This window comes from Sylvia atricapilla, chromosome 2 (assembly GCF_009819655.1).
Source record: "Sylvia atricapilla isolate bSylAtr1 chromosome 2, bSylAtr1.pri, whole genome shotgun sequence".
Classification (NCBI taxonomy): Eukaryota; Metazoa; Chordata; class Aves; order Passeriformes; family Sylviidae; genus Sylvia; species Sylvia atricapilla.
Genome location: NC_089141.1, coordinates 31,666,531 through 31,679,752, shown reverse-complemented (window position 1 = coordinate 31,679,752; position 13,222 = coordinate 31,666,531).

Sequence of the window (13,222 nt, the reverse complement as noted above, 5' to 3'; positions counted from 1 at the left end):
TTGCCATGACTCTTCCAAAGGAAGTGCATCATAAAACACACTTCCATTTAAAAAAAAAAATTCTACCCAAACTAAACTTTTGCTTATGTAATAAGAAAACCAGCTTGTATTATTTTCTGTAAAATTGCCATCTGGGGGCTTCTCATAATATATTTTTGTTTGAAGTGGTGACCATGGATATATTTATGAATGTTCATTTCTGATCTGGGAAGAGGTGAGAAGCAGGAAGGCAAAACTTGCAGACTACTCAGTATTATTTAAGGGAGGAAAGACCTGGAGAGAGAGCAGAGAGTTTTTGAGGGAATATTCTGAAATAATGTGCTCAGCTTGGCCATTGGGTCTAATAAAGGATATAGTTAAAAGAAAAAGGTTGAGAGGTGGGCAGTAAGACTCATGTAAGAATGGAAAACCATGGGTATTAAAGGAAAAATACTGAAACTTAATTTTAGTAGCAGGACAACAAGGGGAGACTATGATGAATTGCATGAAATGAACACTTAAAAGACGCACATTGGGATTCGTCCATTCATGTGCTTTTCACAAGAAGCCATTCACAGAAACAGAATAGCAGTGAGCATGAAAGGAAGGAGGGAAATATTATTTTAAACACTGTATAACCTCCACTGAATTACAAGGTATTAGAGTGAGAGATTAGCTGGTCTTAAAAGAGTATTTTTAATTTTTTAGTTAGTATTTTCTGTATATATTCTCATGAGAAATGGAAACAATCTCATTTAAAGGAATAGTGATGAAACTGTGGTATGGAAGAGATATAAACTCTTATATAAATATAAAGAGATATAAAGAGATATAAAATTCCATGGCATGAATGCAGCCAAACTGTGAGTGAAACAAGGTAAGTAACTCTGTTTTGTTTGTTTGTGGCAGCTGCCTCTATTTCAACATCTATTTAAAAAATAAAGCATGCCAATATAGCTATAATAATTCCTGGGATTAGATTAGAAAACAGAGCTATGCAAATTGTTTTTTTTTACTCAACACCTTTTGAGACTTCTTCTGGTAAATGTTACACTAGCTTTTGGTAAGGAATTTATTACTTTACAAATGACAATGAATCAGAACTACAGTGAATATGAAATGAACACGCACAAGGGGAAGACAGATGATCATAACCAGTAGTCTGATGGCCAGTGCCCGTTTAGCTGCTGTGGGAATCTATGTATGAGCATGAGTATCATTAAGATACTACATTTTCTTTAAATGTGTCCCTGGGCAAAACAAAACAAAGGCTAGACTAAGCAATCACCATTGTTAACAGCTCTTAAACAAAAACAAGGCACTCTTTCTTTTCTTTTCCAGTATTTAAACATCTCATTGTTGAGCCAGGAGTGAAATAATGCTGTTCTGAAGAAACTTATACATTATCCTGATGTACAGCAGCTGAAAATTTAATCAAGGTTGCTGACTGGGACCTTCTCCCTAAACCTGTGGTCTCCTGTTCAGGTAATTAACACACTGAGTATCTTCAGGCAGCTCGAAAATATGCTGATCTCCAGCTTTCTTTGTGGTCTGTAGTCCAAGAAGTAGGCAGGGCTCATTCCAATGACAATTTGAAAATGCAGGCCTAGTATTACCTTTTCCATGTGTCTGTATTGTTTTGAAATTTGACTTTATATATAAGATGGCCAGCTTTAAGTGGGTTTAGATCTACAGATGAATTGTGAGGATGGTGTTAACTGTGGCATTTTGCTATGAGGTCAGAGAAAGTTTGAGTTGTGACTCATGGGCACAGGCAGATGAAAAACGGCTGTGGGGGCTGACACCTATAATATGAACACAGATTTCAATGTCTTCCATTGTGCTGACACTGGAATATCCCCAGTCCCTTGATGAGCTGATTCTGGGCACCTAGTGCTAGGAAGCTACTTCAGTGGAATAAGTGAAAGTTTTCTGTGGATTTATTGTCTTGGAATGGGGTCCTTGAGGGTCATATAAACATGAGAGTTGGCACTAGGAACAAGATGAGATGATTTGGGCAGGGACTAATCAGGCTGGTTTAAATTGTCACCCACTTGTGACCAAAGGTGGAGAACCATGTCTGCAGATGGACTGTGCTCAGCAGTGTTTGCTGTGCTCAGCAGTGTTTGCTGCTGCTTCCAGACTCCTCCTCCCGACACAAGGCGCTGCTGCCCAACATCTGTTTGCAAAGCTGCCCTGTAGGGTCCCAGGGAGCCAGGACACTTCCCATTAAAGTAATTAAGAAACTGAGATATTTGTGCCTGAAATGGGCTGGGAGACAGGTCTGACAGCAGAAAGAGACAGGCAGCTCCAGAGGAGAAATACGGCAAGAGCTGTGATGGGCTGGGCACACAGGATACTGGCAGCAAGTACACTTGTGGTCGTGGCTGTTTAACATAGGCATGCTGATTTCTACATTTAAAAAGTTTTTTATCTCCAAAAAAAAAATATAAATTAAAAAATAGGAAAAAAACCCCCCCAAAACCAAACAAAACAATCCCCATAAAAGCCAAAGATAAATTAGGAGGTAGCTTGATAATAAAACTTATTCTTACAGGGAAGAAATACCAGGTGCCCCTTAATGTCACTAATGGTGGGGGCCAGGCACATTTCACAAGAGAAACAAGGCACAATTGTTCAGCTGTGAGAGTGATTAACCAGTGGAACAGACTACCATGGGAAGCAGCAGATTTTCCATTTCTTCAAGTCTTCAGCTCAGGACTGGATGCCTTTGTGGAAAATACTTTTAATAAACATGAGATTTTGGGCCCAACACTAACTAATTCAGTAAAACTCAGTTGTGCTTATTAAACAGGAGGTCAAGCTGGATGATATAATACCCTTTCTACTCTTAAAAATCAATGAAGTGTAAATGAAGCAGCTATTGAACTCCACTATGGAACTGGTTAGGGAACACATTCCTATGCTTTCCTTGTCAGTGGCAATGTTTTGGCTGGAACATTGCAGCCTCTGGTGTCCAGGACAGCATCTTGCTTCTGCTTAACCCTCCTCTGAGGTCAGCCTGTCTCTGTCTGAAGCCCTTCAGCTATGATTATCTCCAATTCAAAGTTCTTTGTGTCTAGTTCACGTTGTGTTACATAAAAGCAGAACTACAATATTATGGGGAAAAGAAGTATGCTTAGTATCATGTGAAAGGTAAATAGAAAGAAGCTAATTTAGTTAGATACAACAGATGCTACACATGAATGGAGTCTGAGTAACAAGGTTTTCATGCAGTCTTAAGGCTGCAATTCTCTCAGCAACTCATCTCAAAAGTCCCTAAAAAAGCTGGGTTTTTTCCTCCTGAAAGTAATAAAACAATACATAAAAGTTAACTTTTCCTCAAAGTTCATTACTGAGGAAATCTTCATTATTATTTGCTTCAGATTTATAGTTGAAAATGAAAAAAAGTGAGTTACCCATAGGTAGTCAGAAGCTAGTGAGCATGATACTGGTGTCTGTATCTCAGATAAGTGTCTGACAAGATTAGAAGTGTATACATATCTGTATTTTATTGCAAGAAACCAAATCTATTTTCCTAAAGGGTTTTTCTGTGGCTATCTTGACAATAGTCCTGAAGGAAGTGGGTAAAGGGATGCTCTTGATCATAACTGGATCTGATGATTTCCGTCAAATACAGTTGCACACAAGATAATGTATAGCTCAAGCTGTAGGCATTTCTGGTACCCTCTGGAGTGACATTTCCAATCATTTAACATGTTCTTTGGATGCAGTTAAGATGTTCAGAGTCAATCCACATCCAGCAGTGTGGGTAATGTGCATCCCAATGGCAAATGAGTGATACCACAGGTGGGAGAGGAGTAGATGCTAAGTGCCTGGTGTTTAGCCTGAAATTCAGCACACAACTGCACAGCTGCTCTGCATGCACAGAGCTGGTGCCTGTGTGCCACCCACATATTTACATGGAATCATCGTTAGGAACAGTTAGCTTGTACAGACTTGGGTTGTCTGTGCACTTAAAAGCAAGCCTTCAGTCTGAGGATGTAAAACCACACTGCTGTCACCCATGAAAGAGTCACAGCAAATGGGAAAGCACAGGCCATAGTACACAGTAAAGAACTTGAAAGCTTCACAGGTTTCAAAGTAACTTTTTTCCTACCAGTCAACTTTAGAAACCCCTTTCCAGCAATAAACCAACAGGCACACTCTGCAAATATTACCTCTTTAGTCTCTTAAAGATTATTAGAAATACGTAGCTACCCTGAGCCCAAATCTTACCTTGGCACTAAGGGTGAAGGAAATAGGCCAACAAGACTTTCCTCTGATTCTGCTGCAGTGTAATCTGTTAGACTATTTTGTTCTCTACTAATCCCTGTTAATTCTGTGCTTTCTCCTTGTCTGCCCTGCATCTGGAACAGGCCTGTACAGAAGGGAATTCAAGAGGCCATTGGCCTCACTGGCCTTATGTAGGATCAGTTATGCCTAAAATGCTCATGACTGACATTTCTCTAATATTAAAGATTCCATATACTATCCTTCACAACAACCTAATTTTATTAATTATCTATTAGTATATTTTCCCTATTCATAAACTGAATCTTCTTTACTGCAATTAAAGCCCATTGCTTCTTCTTCTGTAGAAAAGAATTTATTTCTTCCATGACCTTTCCCTTTTTTCATGTCTGTTATCGCATCTCTTCTCAGTTTTCTGTAATTAAGGGTAAGAAGTTCACAGTTTGTTCTGTTTATCCATTGCAGGTCATGGTTTCAAACCTATAATTATTCCTGCTGGTTCTTCTCTGGACACTTTCCAACAGAGCCAAATTATTCTTGAAGTGTAGTGCCTGGAGCTGGAGATACAGATAAGATCTTAGCAGCAGTAGTTGACATTATTCAAGTCTTTATCTGTTATAATCCCCTCAGCTTCCTTCTTGAGGCCTGGTCTTTACTTCTATGTTGTCTGTCCCATGCTTGTGCAGTTGAACATTTCTGCCCAAGTGCAATACCTCAAATTATTACCCTCCATTAAAAAGCTATTTTCAGACCCTTCTATAAATATGTCAAAAGTGTTTGGAATTCTAATCCTATACCCCAGTATTTTTTCAGTCTCCTCCCACCTCTTTGTCATTTCCATGTGGAATGTGCCCATTTTCCATTCCAGCAGTTGAACTATTATTGAATAGATTGAAAAAGACTTAACAAGGGAGAGTTCCACGTGCTAATGCTGCTACACTAATAAAGGGTGGCAGCAAGGAACAGTGCAGTGCAGCAATGCAGTTGGGACAGCGCTGCCTAGTCTGGTAATACCCACCACAGAGACAGACCAAGTTTTTCTTCTCCAACCTTATAAGGTCTTCAAGTGAAAAAGTGATGCAAAGACATCTTGGGCCATAGTTTAACCTGTTACTTTTTCAAGCAGCAAAAGTTCATATTTTCTGTTTCCTACCTTCCTTTTGGCACTTGTACCCTGCACAGCCTTTTTGTCAGGTCAACCCAATTATTTGTGTGGCCAAGTGGTAAACCAGGCCGGGGGAAAACTAAGACAGCAGAAAGAGAAGAAACACAGCTCATGGATAGATGTCTGCTCTGAACCAGGTCACTGTGGAGATTGTGCCCATAGAAGAAAAGGGACAGGAAAGCATGACTGGAAGTATATGCTCACAATGGGTTTAAGTAAGACTCAGCCCTTGCTGCTGCTTGGAGAAACTGCCCATGCACCTCTCTGCTCTTGCTCTCTCTCTGCTGCTGGCTTTAATATTTCAAAATATTCTGTTCTTTTTGGCTCTGTTAATTTTGGCTTTGGTTGGATTTCTGAGCTGACTGACCATGAGACAGGTGTTAGACATAGGAGAGAGGCTCCTGAAAATGACTTTCATCGAGCTGAAGTGATGTTTTGGCCCAGAAGCATTTTCTTTACTGTGCCTTCCACCAGCTCAGTGTGACTGACAAAAGGGCACAGCAAGCACCAGCAGTGTGTCCTGGGTTGTTTCACCTGTACCTCAGGCACCTGAGCCTTCTGTATTGCTAAGGCCCTTCCATCTGCAACTCCAAACCTGCCTCCCAGAGCAGTGTCCTCTCACCCTGGCTGCCTTGGCAATGTTCCCCAGAGCTCCTGGGGCAGTATCTTTCCCTTGTTTTTCTCATGCTGTTGGTCTCATGCTGTTATCCTGTTGCTCTCCTGTTGTTATTCTTATGACCTTGCACCTGCAAGCCCCTGATACTGTTCTCAGCAGGTTCTCATGGGAAGTGATTGCCACCAGTGTGGGAATCACCCCTACTTTCCCTCTTTTCCTACCCTTTTGCTTCTGGTTTACATTTTAGAGGGCACAAAGCTTATCAACCACACAGCATGTGACACCCACAACACAAGTGGTTTCAAGCAATAACATTTGAGTGGGTCCCAATAACCATTGTATCATTGCTATGGTAAAAGCACTACAGGGCAGCCTGGAGAGAAGTCCAGGAGACGATGCTCTCTGAGGGCCCTCTCCCCACTTTTTTTTTTTAACAGTCCAAGTGGAAGAACTCTGCCTTTCCTTTCTCTTTCTCAATCTCTCTAGTTATTTTTTGCACTCTTAATTGCAATGTCTGTCCTCAGCCTTGAGCCCCACTAATAAATCTTTGTGCATGTGAACTTGTCGGCACACCCTGTGTGCATCAAAGGAAAGGCTTGTAAGGCAGGAACGCCTCCGACAGTCCCCTTGCAACAGCACCTCCTATACCACTTCTGCAGCATCGTGCAGGGAAGAGTGCAGCTCCATGCAGTTTAAACGAATGGGTTTAGCTGACGGGTTTGCCATCACATGCAATGGAGAGGAGAGAAAATACGGCTGAGACAAGACAGAAAGTGACAGCGGAATGGCAGCTGCATTGCACTTGGAATAGAGTGAAAACATATTCTAAGTAAGGAATAAATATTAATACCCAGGACGTTCCTCTTTGTAGAGAGATAACAAGTTTACATGACCAGAGGAATGGTTCTGGCACTGAAGGCTGCCTGTCACCACAGAGACAGGCAGACCCTGGGGAGCAGAGTTCTTGGGAAAAGAAGCAGCAAAAGAAAAGTGATGAGGTGATAGGACACAGGAGCTGTTCCAGCAGCTGCTGGTGTGGACTGTTGCCCTCTTAAGCACTGCTGGCAAATCTGCCTGCACCCTGTTATGAGGTTTCACAGTTACTTTGGCGTTTTTCCAGTACAACTACTGGAAAATGAAACTGAAATACGAGCTGAGAGAATAGCGCATTTATTTAAATACAGATTAACCCTAGGTGTTGGACCATTTTCCCCAGCAAACAACTCCTGCACCATGCAGCTAAAGAAAGCCTGAATTACAATGCGTAACTGTCTCTAAGGCATTTCTAAATTATCACATTTTGCTGCAGCGAATCATTGCACTGAAGTTTTAGCATTGTGAGGAGCTTCTGAAGGTGATGTCAACACAGTCATCAAGACTGTGTGTGTTTCAGTGGAAAACACTTGGGATCAGCCTTGTTCATAGCTATTTCAATAGAAAAATATTTAAGGGAAAGTGTATTGCCATGGTGAACTACACAGAAAAACTAGGGTGTGGCATGGGAAAAGAGGCAAAAGTTACATACAGAGGCAAAGGCAAAAGCTGCATTTTTGAAAATTTTATTCATTTATCCATATATTTTTTTGCATTAGCTGCTCCTTTGGTGAATGATGCTGTCACAGAACAGATAAGGTAGCACAAGGCTTGAGTCTGTGCTATCTTCTCTAAGACTGGCTGTGTAGCAGAGTGGCTTTTCTAAGAGTATTCCCTGGTATTAAGGAAACACCCAGACCAAGAACTGCCTGCCAAAGGGGCTCCAAGTGGTAATGGAAGCATGGGGTTTCCCTGGATGCTCCTGACCTCTTGTACCTTTCCCAAGTTGAATGCAAATTTTTGTGGGGATCATCCTTGTAGTGTTTTTGGGAAGATGGGGAGAGAATCTTAGGGAGGTAGCTGCACATACTTCTGTGCACTTACAGATGGCAAGTGAAATAATTTAGCTGAATTTTAGTTTTTTATCCTGGCCTTTCAGAATCCTCAGCATTATGGTGATTTAGTGGTTTAATACTCACACTTCTATGGACTAGTTCTGGGATGGCAAATAGGATGGACAGCAGCCCTTAGCATTTAGGGCATTTTTAACTGCTGCTGTTACAGGCCATACCAGCAGCTGATTTCCTGTTGATGGCAGAGGTTGCATCACAGAATCTTTATTGTACTTTGTCACTGTGCCAGTCTGTGGGACTGTAGGTCCCCCCATTTCTTCTGTAAACTGGGCTCCAAAGCCCCTTTGCAAATATGGTTCATGTAGTGCAATGTGCCCGTCTGGTTCAGTGAGAGCTCCTTCACATACACAACAAGCTATTCTGGAAGAAAGGTCACTTTAAACCAGACTAAAGGTTCTACTCACATGGGCTGTGGGTCCATGAAGATTTATTTGGTGACAATACTGGCTTAAGTAATTCTGTTTTTTTTTTTTTCCTGACACCTCCCTTACTTCCCACCAATTGTTCTTGCACCACTCCCTGCACTGTGACAGCAGAGCTGTTTGTGTACTACATAGTGAACAAACAAGGAAACTGACCTAACACAACAAAATAGAGATGTGCTCCTTGTTTCCTTCTGCCAGTTCACTTGACGTGTGTGATTTTTTTACACAGCCATGTAAGTCTTGGCAGAAAATAGAAAGGCAGGTGGAAACAGGAGAAATTATGTGGATAGGGTGGATGGGACTGTCTGAGCCACGCTGTTGCTGATCATGAAGCCACAGACTGAGACGATACTTTAGTGACACAAAACTGCATGTTGTCCCTCTGTCATCATGGCAGGAGAGCTGTTAGAGCAGCACAGAGAATCCTACACCTTGGATCAAACCCTTTCAATGTTGAAGATAAACCATGAACTAAAGTGGCACACAGGCAGATTTCAGGACATTGCTGAGCTGCAGCTCACCACTACCATTGGGATGAGATCTTGTTTCTCTGCCGTCTTTCACCCTTGGCTGCAGCTTCCTTTCTGGTGGTCATCAGAGAATTTGCATTTGTCTGGTTTTGCTCATTAACTAAAGACAAAGGATCAAGTAAGTTACTTCGTGCTTGATCCATTTTCTTCTGGGTTAGTGAGCTGAGTCGGCTCATGGAGAGCATTTTGAAAAGCAAAGCCCATGAAAGAGCAATGGTGGAAAACCAGAATTAGGAACATGAAGAAGGTTTGGAAAGGCGGGTGGGTGAGATATCCTTCCTTTAGTATCACTGAGCTGTCAGATCAACTCAGCTGTCTTGTCTTCTGATTCAGATACATCTTCCATTTTTATGCAGGTTGTTAGCTCTAGCAGATGGATAACGTATGTAAGTTTTATCCATATAATCTTGAACTTCTGCAGCAAGATTTAAATGTGTGAGCTGTTCCTGGCTTTCAGAGTATGAGTCAGCCAAAGGTTTGACCCATTAATCTTTGAAAAGCGAGAAGGGGGAAAAGAACTGCAGCCTTTTCTGTCTGTTGCACTCCCATTACACAAAAGGGATGCTATGGTTTTCCGTGTGGATGCTTTTCCAATTGGTTTCTAATGTTGCTGTTTTCATAAGGCAAAAACTATGTTAGCTGTCAGACTTAAAAACTCAAGTGGTGTTCTGAAAATCCAGCCACGTTTTCAGACTCTCAATAAAAATACCAGTAAAACAGCCTCTTTAATTGAGGATGGACTGACAGGGCTATTGACAATACATGGAGCAAAACAAAATCCACCTCAGTTGCCATGGCTTTATTTTCCCATTGAGCTAAAACCATTTTAAAAATTACCTTTTTTCCAGTTAATTTGGTAGTTTTGATCTGTAGACACATAAAAATCAGTTAACAACAATAATGAGAAGCACTTTTTATAGTGCAGGTCCTGGTGTCAGGTAATTCAGCTGTGGGGCTATCTGCACAGAGGTAAAATAACTGCTACCTAAGGTAGTGTAGTCTCGGGGCAGCACAAAGGCCAGGGTCCCTCTCTTAATGCAGCAGCTCTAAAAAGCCAGATGCTTCACTGAGTAACAGGAGAGGTTGGTAGAAAACAGGTATTCCCTGGGTAAAACACCTCTCCATGCTTCCTGTGTCAGTGGGAACAAGAAGCTTGTTATCCAGGCTTCTACTCCTTGATGTCTGCCCACTAGCTCCCTATTCCATGTATCTTCCTTTCCCAGAATAGCACAGTCTCTTTATCTTTAGGATGGCAAAATTAAGGGCTACCCACATATTTAGAAACCCTGAGCTAATTCTAAGTCTCTTTAGAACACCACTATCTTTTAAATTCTTTCTTACATATCATCTACTGCCTACTCTTGGAGACAAAAATTCTCAGCTACCTGGAGCAGCTGGTTGCCAAAATCACCACTAGAAGAAGGCAGAAGGTATGTGGACTACCTGAAGCATATCAAGGAAGAAAGATGCCAGGGGAGATATCTTGCTGGACCTGCCACAAACAAAAGTGAGCTGGTCAAAGATGTGGCAGCAGCAAACACAAGACGGTAGAAATGAGGAAGCCAAGTAGTAGAATCACAACCCTGGACTTCACGAAAGCAGGTTTTGGCCTACTTGGGAATCTTTTAGGCAGGATCCAATTGGAAGGGGCTCAGGACAGCTGGTTAATCTTCAAGGAGAAGCTCTTCTAAGAAATAAAGAGCAGTCCATTCCAATGTGCAGAAAACCAAGCAAGTGTAGCAGAAGACAAGCACAAATGTATAAGGGACTCCCAGCTGAGCTCCAACACAAAAAGGAAGAGCATGGAAAGTGGAAGCACAGATGGACTGCCCAAGAATACAGAGACATTGCTTCAGTGTGTAGGGCTGGTGTTAGTAAAGACAAAGCTCATCTGGGAGATGAAACCAGACAGAGAGGGAAAGGTTACCAGGAAAGGTTTCTGTACGTAGGGTGGCAGCAAGAGGAAGGCTGAGGAACATATGATCTGCTGCTCCATGGGCAGACATAGTCACAAAGGACACGGAAAACACAAAGGACACAAATTGAAGCATGCACATTTCTGACTAATTACAACTTAAAAAAAAAGAAGATTACGATGGGGGCAATTAAATACTGAACGCAGGAGACCACAGTGGCTGCAAAGTATCTTGCATTGAAGGAATTCGTAACTGGGCTCAATGAGGCCTTGAGGAACTGGCTTTAACCAACCCTACTTTGAGCAGGAGTTAGACATGATGAGCTGTGGAGGTTCCTTCCAACCTCCATGATCCCATGATTCTGTGAAGAAGCTTGCCTGGTAGAGAATGAATGAAAAGGGTGAGACTAGTTTACTTTCAACCCATGTATATAAAAAGTATTTCAATGTCCCTGAATAATCCAGAAATACTGTGGTATGTATTGAAAAAACAACAAACCAAACCAGACTATCTATTAAGACCCCATGTCTTCAATGCACTCCAGAGTTCTTTTGACATTTATTATTGCAATCCTATGAGAACTCATATTTGGCAGAATCTTTGCATATATATTAAATCCAGCCTCCCAAGTACTCATCATGTGTTTTTAAAACATGATTAAATCACTACTTAAAACTGACTGCAGATTAAAAAAAAATTGTTCTCCTGTTTTCCTCTGTGTACTATATCAAGGGCCATATTACTTCTTAGTTAATATATGTATGGTATTTATATAGCAGTATGATACTAATTAAACAAATAATGAACTATAATATATTTTTTCATAGTATGCTCCTGGGATATAAGAAATGCTTCTCCCATAGCACTGTTGAGAAACTGAGTCAGAGAAAAGCAGGGAGGCTTTCCAAAGAGGATCTCAGCAGAGCACAAATTCAAACAAATTCCTTGAACTTTCAAGCTTGTGTTTAAGCACACAACTAATTCTTTAAATAGAAGCTAGATGAAATGTACTATGACATTTGGAAACTGGGCTCCCCGGTACACCAGCCTGTCACGTCTTCTAGGAAAATGAAAGAAAAGCAAGTGGTTTAGACTAAAAAGGGTCTCCAGAGGGAAGCAGAGCTATCACTTTGAGAAGGAAGTTCCCCAGCATCTAGAAGATAGGAGAAGGCATGGACCTGCCAGGACACAGCAGTTTGTAAGGGAGATGAACTGATAGATTCTGGGAGCGGGTGAGGAACCTGTCTGACTGCTGGCCATGAAGCACAGGCTAACTGAGGCTTCCACTTTCCTCCTGGGCTGGTGAAATGTGGTGGAGTTGAACACGCAGCTCAGCTGGCCATCTGGAGCATGTCAGCTGACAGCTGCAGGACAAAGGGGAGCTGTCTTCTCCCCAGTAGCTCAAGGGCACCCACAGGGAGAAGTTAAAAATCCTCTCTGCTCAAAACTTTGTGCCTGCCCTTCTTTCAACAAATCTGCAGCACAGTTGTAATTTAGTCTGAATTACAAGACACCAGTCTAAAAGAAATCCGGCTGAATTTTCGAAACAAGCCTGTATATTTTCCCAACAAACACTTCTATCAAAACCTCAATCCTACAGCACAGACCTATGCAGGGTTTTTACCTGTAAACTACCACCTTTTGCTATATGTTGTGTAATGCTTCATTGGAGCCTACAGTTCTGAACAGAGACTGTTTATTGCTAAAAACACTATAGTACATGCACCATTTGAAGTATGTATCTTCCTCTTTATCTCTGAAGTTCACGCGAGATTAAATTTTATATACAAGGCACGGCTCACTTCTGTCACTGCCCTCAAAGCTTTCTTGAGACTGGAATGTCTCCCTCAGGGAGAAAAGACTGGTTTCTGCCTCTACAAGAACAGAGATAAGATGCTGTGCCTGTGGGCAGATTACTTTCCCCCTTTGTTAAAAGCTTACTTTTTAAAATTATTATTATTTTTTTAACTGTTCATAATTATTATAACTCTGGGACCTGTGGTTTACGAATAAATAAACAAAAAGAACAAACAAAAGCCTGGCAACTGCAGTTATTTAATTGATAGCGGCAAGAGGAGCTTGCCAGGGAGTACAGAAGTAGGAAGTGGAGAAGAGCCTATCTTTCTTATCCGGAAACACTATTTGCAGAACGAAGGACTTTTGTGGAGTAAGAAAACACACAAAAAAATCCCAAATAAACCCTTTGGGCACAAGAAAAGACGGAGAGAGGGGCTGGTAACTCCCGCGGCCAGAGGGGCTGTTTGTTTCTCCATCACCGCGTGTCGGGCCACAGGCAGCGCTGGGCTGGTGCCACCAGGCTGCCGCGCTGCGAACACGCGGCTCACTCTCCGCTCGGCCCCACAAGACCAGCGGGGTCCCCGCGGCCCGCTC